This window comes from Saimiri boliviensis, chromosome 1 (assembly GCF_048565385.1).
Source record: "Saimiri boliviensis isolate mSaiBol1 chromosome 1, mSaiBol1.pri, whole genome shotgun sequence".
NCBI lineage: Eukaryota > Metazoa > Chordata > Mammalia > Primates > Cebidae > Saimiri > Saimiri boliviensis.
In genome coordinates, this window is record NC_133449.1 from 258,342,301 (window position 1) to 258,350,500 (window position 8,200).

Genomic DNA, 8,200 nt, shown 5'->3' on the forward strand with positions numbered 1-8,200 from the left:
AAGACTTGGAGAAAATATTTGCAAAAGACATAATTGATAGAGGACTGTTATCCAAAATATACAAAGAATACTTAAAATATTCTACCCAATAAGAAAACCAACAACCCAACTGAAAAATGTACCAAAGATCTTAACAGACATCCCACCAAAAACAGAGGGCAAATAAAAAGATGCTCCACAATCATATGTCGTCAGGGTAGTGCAAGTTAAAAGAACAAAGAGATACAGCTACACACATTTAGAATAGCTGAAACCTAGACCACTGACAATACCAAATGCTGGCAAAGATGTGAAGCAACAGGAACTCTAATTCACTGCTTCTCTGTTTCTCGGAATGCAGAATGGTGTAGTCACTTTGGAACACAGATTGGCAGTTTCTTACAAAGGTAAACATACACTTACCACATGATCCAACAATCCCACTCCTTGGTATTTACCTGAAGGATTTGAAAAATGTATGTCCATACAAAAACCTGCACATGAATGTTCATAGCAGGTTTATTTTTATTTATTTATTTATTTTTGAGACGGAGTTTCGCCCTTGTTACCCAGGCTGGAGTGCAATGGCGCGATCTCGGCTCACCGCAACCTCCGCCTCCTGGGCTCAGGCAATTCTCCTGCCTCAGCCTCCTGAGTAGCTGGGATTACAGGCACGCGCCACCATGCCCAGCTAATTTTTTGCACTTTTAGTAGAGACGGGGTTTCACCATGTTGACCAGGATGGTCTCGATCTCTCGACCTTGTGATCCACCCGCCTCGGCCTCCCAAAGTTCTGGGATTACAGGCTTGAGCCACCGCGCCCGTCGCCATAGCAGGTTTAATAATCACCAAAGCTTGGAAACAACCAAAATGTCCTTTAGTAGATGAATGTGTAAACTGTGGTACATCCAGATAATGGAATATTTGGTACTAAAAAGAAATGAGCTGTCAAGCCATGTAAAGATATAAAGAAAACTTAAATGTGTATTATTAAGTGAAAGAAGCCAATCTGAGGCAGCTACATGCTATATGATTCCAACAATATGGCATTCTGGAAAAAGTAAAGCTATGGAGATGATAAAAAGATCAGTAGTTGTCAGATATTGAGAGAAGTGAGAGATGAATAGAGAGGACATTTAGGGCAGTGAAAAGACTCTTTATGATACTATAATGGTATATTCATTCAAACCCATAGAATGTACAATACCAAGAGTGAACGCTAATGTAAACTATGGACTTTGGGTGACTACAATGTGTCAATGTAGGGTCATTAATTGTAATAAATGTACCACATCACTTGTGGGTATTGATAATGGGAAAGGCTGTGCATGTGAAGGGGCAGGAGATATATTGAAAATCTCTGTGCCTTCCTCATAATTTTGCTGTAAACCCAAAACTATTCTTTAAAAAGAACAACAACAACAACAACAAACACCCACATAAAAAGATGCTCCACAATCATGTGTCATCAGGGGAGTACAAACACCCATATAAAATCATTCCATGGGTTCTGTAGGTCAGATATCTAGATTGGCTCCATTCATTTTCCTGCTCTAGATCCCACAAAGACATAATCAAATTATCAGCACACTGGTCTTTTATTGTGAGTCCACAAGAAGGATCCACTTCCAAGCTCAATCAGGTTGTTGGCAGAATCCAGTTTCTTGGAATTGTAAAACTGAGGTCCTATTTCTTTGCTGGTTGTCAGCTGGGGGCCACCTTCAGCTCCTAGAGGCTTCTCTCCAATTCTTGCACATGGGTTCCTCCATCTCAGAGCCTGCAACAGTGCATTTAATCTTTCTCATGTTTGAAATCTCATTGACTTCCTCTTCTGCTTTTAAAGATTTGATGAAACATTGAACCCAACCAGATAATCCAAGAGCATTGCCCTAAAAGTCAACTGATTAGTACCCTTAAGGTGTCTGCAAAGACCCTTCACAGCAGTGTCTACAGTATCATTTGACTGAATAACAAGAGGACCCGAATTTTGGGGGGACATCTTTAGCATTCTGCCCACACACTGACTAATATTCACGTCACAAGTGGGTCAAATATAGCCATAGCAAACATCTTTTAAAATCAGTGGTTGTCTTTCCCAAAGTGGTTTAAAAAAGAAAGAAAGAAAAAAAAAAAACAAAACAAAAAAAAACAAAAAAACTTTGTCTTGGCTCTCTTGAGGAATCTCAACTTGTATAACCAAACATCTTGAAAAGCTACAGAACATGGAAAGACGGCAAGCTAAAACTAGAAGTAGAATTATGAGAGAAACAAAACACACCAACATCAAATGTATTTTGAATTTTAATAATGCTGAAATTTTAAAACAAACTTTTGGGTGTGGGCTGCATCATATCACAGCCATTTATATCCACTAAAGGTGAATAAGTGTTTATCATTTAAGGGTATATGCTAAATACCTGACCTCACAATAGATATTTTTAGTTCAAATTTAAAAGTGGTATTATTGAAGAAACTCTTAATGGGAACACTTAATTTGCTTTTTTTTTTTCCTGTTATTTAGTCTTTAACTCTGTTTAAGTGAAAATGTTGAAATGGATCAATATCAGGTTTACCAGATGACACTTAAACTATATCCACCCCTAAAGTTTCGATACGACTGGACATTAATTAGTGGGAATCACAAAAGCCTTGTAAAATTTCTTTTGCATGAGCTAATGAGCCTCCCAGGAGAGAACTGGAATGAGCCAGGTATGTGAAATGACCTTCATCTTCAAAGAAGGGTATGCATATTGAGTTCAATGTGCAGTTATCTTTCAAAAATAAGACAAATCCATCTGAGAAGCATTCTGGATCAATAACACCTGAAAGATCTAGCCATATGTCTCTGTTTGGCTCTGTAAAACCTGAGGAAATAGAGTTTTCTATGTTATCTAGGAAGAAAAGGAAAAGCAGTGAGCAAGAGTAATGTCTACAAGGAAGTACTATTACTTTTATTTTTATGTTAATTTTGAATAATTTATACTTTTTTATTACACTTTAAGTTCTGGGGTACATGTGCAGATTGTGCAAGATTGTTACATAGGTATACACATACCAAGGTGGTTTGCTTCATCTGTTTCCCCATCATCTACATAGCTATTTCTCCTAATGTTATCTCTCCCCAATCCCCCACCCTCTGCTATCCCTCCCTTAGCTCTCCCACCCCACAACAGGCCCCAGTATGTGATATTCCCCTCCCTGTGTCCTCTGACAAATGGTTAATATCCAGAATCTACAAAGGACTTAAATTTACAGGAAAAAAACAACCCCATCAGAAAGTGGGCAAAGGGTATGAACAGATACTTCTCAAAAGAAGACATTTATGCAGCCAACAAATATATAAAAAAATGTTCATCATCACTGGTCATTAGAGAAATGCAAATCAAAATGACATTGAGATACCATCTCACACCAGTTACAATGGCAATCATTAAAAAATCTGGGGACAGCAGATGCTAGAGAGGACGTAGAGAAATAGGAATGCTTTTACCCTGTTGGTGGGAGTGTAAATTAGTTCAACCATTGTGGAAGACAGTGTGGCAATTCTTCAAGGATCTAGAAATAGAAATAACATTTGACCCAGCAATCCCATTACTGGATATACCCAAAGGATTATAAATCATTCTATTATGAAGACATATGCACATATATGTACATTGCAGCACTGTTTATAATAGCAAAGACTTGGAACCAACCCAAATGCCCATCAATGATAGACTGAGTAAAAGAAATGTGGCACATATACACCATGGAATACTATACAGCCACAAAAATGGATGAGTTCATATCCTTTGCAGGGACATGGATGAAGCTGGAAAGCATCACTCTCAGCAAACTGACACAAGAACAAAATATCAAACACTGTATGTTCTTATGCATAAGTGCATTTTGAACAATGAATTTATACTTTTCTAAATTCTCTTGTAATTTCTGAAGTTTTACTTCTTAATAATTTTTGATATCTATAAAATCATATACATTATATGTATATTATTTATAAAATGATTTATCTCTATATAAAATACAGATATATTGTCAATAAAGTACTGTCAATTTAGCCTATTTCTATTATATTCCATTCCTCTTGTTTCCCCTTTATATATTGATCTGTCTCCAGGAAAGGTGTAATCTTATCTTATTCCTGAATTCAACAGAAATACTTCTAAACTTTCACTATAAAGTAAGGTTTTTACAGCAGGTTATTAGTTACTACCTTTTATAAGACTAAGCCAGATCCCTTATAATTATAATTTAAGAGTTTTTTATAATGAGTAATTATCAAATATTTTAGTCTTGGTTCTGTATCTACTGATCTGATCGTGTTTTCCTCCCTTAATCTTTTAATGTGTTGAATTATATTGATAGATTTTTCTCCATAGGTTTTTGGAGAAACAGGTGATATTTGGTTATATGAATAAGTTCTTTAGTGATGATTTGTGAGATACTGGTGCGCTTATCAACCAAGCAGTGTACACTGAACTTAATTTATAAATGAAATTAGCTAATAGTTTTGTTTGTCTAGTTTAGATATCAAGGTTATCCTGTCCTGCTAAATTTTTGTAGCTCTCTTTTCTTTTCCAATATAGAAAACAAGTTGCATGTGATTTAAAAAAAAATTATATTCTTCAAACTTTACTAAAACCCATAATAATATTTGGATTTGGCAGCACATAGCAGAGGAAATTTTTGCTATTGATTGTATTCTTGTATACTGTTTTGTCTAGTCAGGTTTTTTTTGAAAACATAATTATCAATTTTGGTAATTTCCATGTTTCTAAAAAATTTTTTATTTCACCTAGGTTTTCGCATTGTTTATAACTTTTTTCAAATTGTTTATAACATTTTAAAAACTATCCTACTTGCCTGTGGAGCCCTTTTTATTTCTTATATTATAAATTTATTTTTTCTTTCTGCAACTTTGCTAGAATTTCATCTATTATTATTTAAGAAATAAATAAGTTTGGTTTCATTCACATTTGTTTTTCTATTTGTTAGTCTGTTTTCAAATTCATTAAGTTTAAATTTTCATTTTTTATTTTCTTGTATTTAGTTATATTTCTTTTCAATCCTACCCAACTTTTGAGTTGATTAAATAGCTTAGTTACCATCAGTGTATGTCTTTTAAGAAATAAATTTAACGTAGTGGTTTTACTCTAAAGTGACGTAAGGACCATCTAATTTTTCCTATGATTTTCTATTTAAATCATGAATTATTGAGAAGTCTATTTTTAAAGTTTCAAATGTATGGAGATTTTTATCACTATCTTTTAGTTGTTGGTATTTAATTTAAAGCATCATCTTCAGAAAATATGATCTATAAAAGGCTAATAATTTGAATTTGTTGAGATTATTTTTATGGCATAATGTACCATCAAGTTTTATCTATTTTTGACTCATCTTGTTCAATTTTAGTAATGTGTATGTTTCTAGAATATTATTAATTTCATCTAGGTTTACACATACATAAACAACGTGTTTTTCAATATTTTCATTGTTTTAGAAGAATGTGTACTCTATTTTTGGGCTCTGTAAAAGTCTTTGTGTACCTATTAGCTCAGACTTACCAGCTGTATTACTAAATCATTTATGTCAATAATTCTCATTTGATGATTATGTGAGAGTATAATCTCCTGGAATGATTATGAAGTTCTAAGTAATTCACTGTGATTCTATCAAATTTTGCTTGATATATTTCAAAATTCTGATGTTAAGCCCATGAAAGTCTATAACAATTATATCTTCCTGATACTGCTTCTTTTTTGCACAAACTTCTCCTCTTTTGTTCTTTTTAAATGTTCTTCATATTAAGTTTATTTTGCCTGACAATAATACTGCCCTCCAGCTTTCTTAATAGTAGAAGTCCACAGAGTGTTGTTCAGGGATTCCTAGAGGCCTCTGAGAACCTTTCAGAGACTCTGTGGCAGCAAAACTATTTTCTAAATAATGCTAAGATGTCTTTTATTATTATTCTCCATATCTTATGAGTGATGGTGAAGTTTCCCAAACACTACATGACATGTAGTATGGCAACAGATTGAATGTAGACACAAATCGGAGAATCCAGCCACCCTCTATTAACTAAGATATTAAAAATGATTCATACTATAAATCAATGCAATTCTTCAAACTTTTTGTTTTAAAAAAGTTATTTTTCCAAAAAATTACTTATATTGATATATAAGGTGTTTATTGTTATTTTTAAAGGCACTAAAACTATTTCTCTTAATTTCTCTGTTTTGAATTTAGTAAGGTAAATACCAGTGAATATAAACCATATGAACAAAAATTCTTTTGGGTTCTCAACATTTTTTATAAAGTACAAAAGGTGCTTAAATCAAAGCAATCAAGAGCCATTACTTAAATTTTAAAATACATATTTGCAACATTTCTATTAATATGTTGAGTGTTTAATTGACTCATAAGGAGCATATATATTTTTTTAATTTAAAAAAGTAATCTCTTCGTTTACACATTTAACAAGTTACATTATAATACATTGTGATTACTGATATATTTCAAGATATATTTACAATTTTTGCTGTTTTTCATATATTATTCATTTCCCTTGTCTCAGCATTTTACTATTTCCCTAGCAACTACTGAATTAACCAATTTTATTCTACCAGCCCATCTCTAAAAATGCAAATTATCACTCTTTATATTCTTAAAACAAAATATCAAACTAATACATTTATATTTTTAAAAAACCAGTGTTTCTTTTTTTTTTTCTTAAAAACATATGGAGAATATTGCACTATTTCACTTCTAGCATCTTCTACTCTGTCTCATTTTCTGTAGGACCCACATCTAGCATCTTCTGTCTTTGCCATGAAAGAAATACTTTTTAACCATTTGTTTATTCTGCCATCCTGATTTAAAAGTCAAGATTTTTTTTTTTTTTAATATGAAATGCTTCACGAATTTGTGTGTCATCCTTGCACAGGGGCCATGCTAATCTTCCCTGTATCATTCCAATGTTAGTATATGTCCTGCCGAAGCGAGCACAAGTCAAGATATTTTTTCCAATGACAGACAATTTTTGCCCTAAGAGAAACTCTGGTACTCACAGTTAATATAAAATTTTCTGCCCTTACACTTTCAATGACTTCTGATTTTATTTTTTTAAGTATAAGGAGTTTAATATTTAAGACTCTAATCAATGTTAATCCAAGACAAGTAGTCTAGTCTGATTCACCACTGTTTCCTGTTTCCTTACCTAAAGCATACCCTTCAACTGAACTGGATTACAGGACACTTCCTGGACATCTGCCATCATTAGCTATCTCTATTTCTCTGCCATTTGCTTTTTCTGCCTTGAATTCCCTCCTCAGTCTTCAATTTTCTATAACTAACTTGAACCATGTCTGGTTCAAATGTTCCTTCTTCCACAAAGACCTCATTGGGAAGCTCATAGGGAAACAATTCTATGCACTCTTAAGCATTTTGTATTATTCAAAATTCAGGCATCTTAATGATGAATCGCTTGTAGTTATTTGAAGGTTTATTCTCCATCCCCAATTATACTGTATGTTCTTTGAGGGAGGAAATGATCTAATCCGCTTTTTAATATTCTACATCACTAAACAAAAGATTATTCAGAAAACATTAGGGAAATTAATAATTTTTAGGAATATACCTGTTAAAACCAACTGAAATAGGGTTAAACAATTACTTTTGTATTTCCTGGAAGAAGATCATCATGCCTTTTTGAGACAGGAGAGATACTCTCTGCATGCAGTGGATTCTCTTGGGTGGGGTATATTGGGCCTCCTTCCAACAATCAGCTGACAGAGAGAAAAGAGATGCAGCTTGTGGCCTCCTCCATCTATGCTCTGTATTCATAGCATCGGCCAAGGTCCGAGAAGCAGCAAAACAAGTAAACTTTTTAGCTACCACCATTGCCTCTTTCTTTACTGTCATCTGCTAAATCATCACAGGGCACTACTGCAAAAGAGCTAATGAAATCGCTACCTACTAAACTCATTAGCAACACTGGTCTGTGCATATGGTTTCTAAAGCATTTCAAAATAGTTTTAAATAGCATTAATGCTTCTTTGTTAAAAATCGAAATGCATGCTTAAAAAAGGAAAGACGTCTAATAGATTACTGAAATAGAGTGTGCTTATCACATACAGGATGAAGATAACACACTTTTTAGAAATCATTTATTTTATCCTAATTATTTCTGTTTTCACAGACATGCATTATTATATAAACTAAA

At 33.4% G+C, this 8,200-nt stretch overlaps 1 non-coding gene across 1 annotated transcript; it reads right to left on the reverse strand.

Moving 5' to 3' along the window:
* Positions 1-6,877: 6,877 nt before the first annotated feature.
* LOC120365640 (U6 spliceosomal RNA) lies at positions 6,878-6,984 on the reverse strand. The gene has a single exon (XR_005580526.1). It is a non-coding gene; the product is annotated as a U6 spliceosomal RNA (small nuclear RNA).
* Between the last annotated feature and the right edge of the window lie 1,216 nt (positions 6,985-8,200).